Genomic DNA, 1435 nt, shown 5'->3' with positions numbered 1-1435 from the left:
ACGTTGTTTGATGCTCTGGGCGAATGAGCTGCTGGTGGTGCCAGCCTGTTCCTCTCTCTCTCTTTCTCTCTCTTTCTCTCTCTCTCTCTCTCACCAGATGGATGTCACAGAAAAAAAACTGACCATTTCACAGTACAATCAATAAAGCCACACAGGTGTAAGGGTTTATGAAGTATCTCTGCGGCAGCTGGTATTTACATCAGTGTCCGTAATCGCTGACTCATTTTCATTTGTTTCTTCCACATATAGTGGATTCAATTGTCATTGGCTATTTAAGGAATAGTGATTGAGTGAACAAGGGAGCGGTCTCGGACACAGCACTGCAGTCAAATAATTTTTAAGGGTGAACTCACAGTTTCAGTGCAAGTCTGACACCTAGTGGAAATAAGTGAACGAAAGATAAATAATTTTGCACACAGTACCAGAAAACATTTGAAGTTGAAAAGAAACCAAAACTTAAAAGTGTTTTTCATCTGTTGAATGTGTCACTCTGTTTGTGCAATCAATAAAATAGCAAAAGCAAATCTTTCAGTGTCTCAAGATCAGTTTAGCTGTTCAATCTGTCTGGATTTACTGAAGGATCCAGTGACCATTCCCTGTGGAAACAGTTACTGTATCAGCTGTATTACAAACTACTGGAATCAGAATAATCAGAGAGGAGTTTATAGCTGCCCTCAGTGTAAAAAGACCTACGCTACAAGACCTGTTTAAAATAAAAATGTGGTGTTTGCTGAACTGCTGGAGAAACCGAAGACAAAACTTCAAACTGATCGATATGCTCTCAGTTATCCTGGAAAGATGTGGAGTGTGACGTCTGTACTGGGACAAAATACAAAGCTGTCAAGTCCTGTCTGGTGTGTCTGAACTCTTACTGTCAAACTTACTTTGAGTGACATGAAGAATTTCAATCAGGAAAGTGACACAAAGTTATTGATGTCACTGGAAGACTTCAGGAGATGATCGGCTCTCAACATGACAAACTGCTTGAGGTTTTCTGTCGCACTGATCAGCGATGTATTTGTTTGCTGTGTTTGATGGATGAACATAAAAATCACGATACTGTAACAGCTGCAGTAGAGAAAACTGAGAAACAGGTATGAACAAATGAAAAATATATAAAATATAAAGATGTAGAATACTGGGTAACACTTTAATTCCTTAAGTAAAACAGGAAGAAGTTTTAAAAATTACTCTCCAGTGAACAGATCTCCTTCAAACCAGAATAAAAGTTTTTATGGCGTTTTTTATCATGTTCTAAACATCCAATATTGATGTCCAGGGGACAAAGTATAACTATTTAAAATGTGGCAATTTTAGACATCATATGTATATACAGTGGTGTGAAAGTGTAGGCCCCCTTCCTGAGGGAAAACCAAAAAAGGGGTCATAGCATGAAAATCAGACTTTTTTCATGTTTAAGTACTATAATTGGGTC

The 1435-nt window shown here is 38.0% G+C and overlaps 1 pseudogene; it reads left to right on the top strand.

Annotated features, from left to right (window-relative positions):
* Positions 1–480: 480 nt before the first annotated feature.
* On the top strand, positions 481–1100 carry LOC135744136 (E3 ubiquitin/ISG15 ligase TRIM25-like; annotated as a pseudogene).
* The last annotated feature ends 335 nt before the right edge of the window (positions 1101–1435 follow it).

Source organism: Paramisgurnus dabryanus, chromosome 6 (assembly GCF_030506205.2).
Source record: "Paramisgurnus dabryanus chromosome 6, PD_genome_1.1, whole genome shotgun sequence".
Taxonomy (NCBI): Eukaryota; Metazoa; Chordata; class Actinopteri; order Cypriniformes; family Cobitidae; genus Paramisgurnus; species Paramisgurnus dabryanus.
This window is presented reverse-complemented; position numbering and strand designations above follow the sequence as displayed.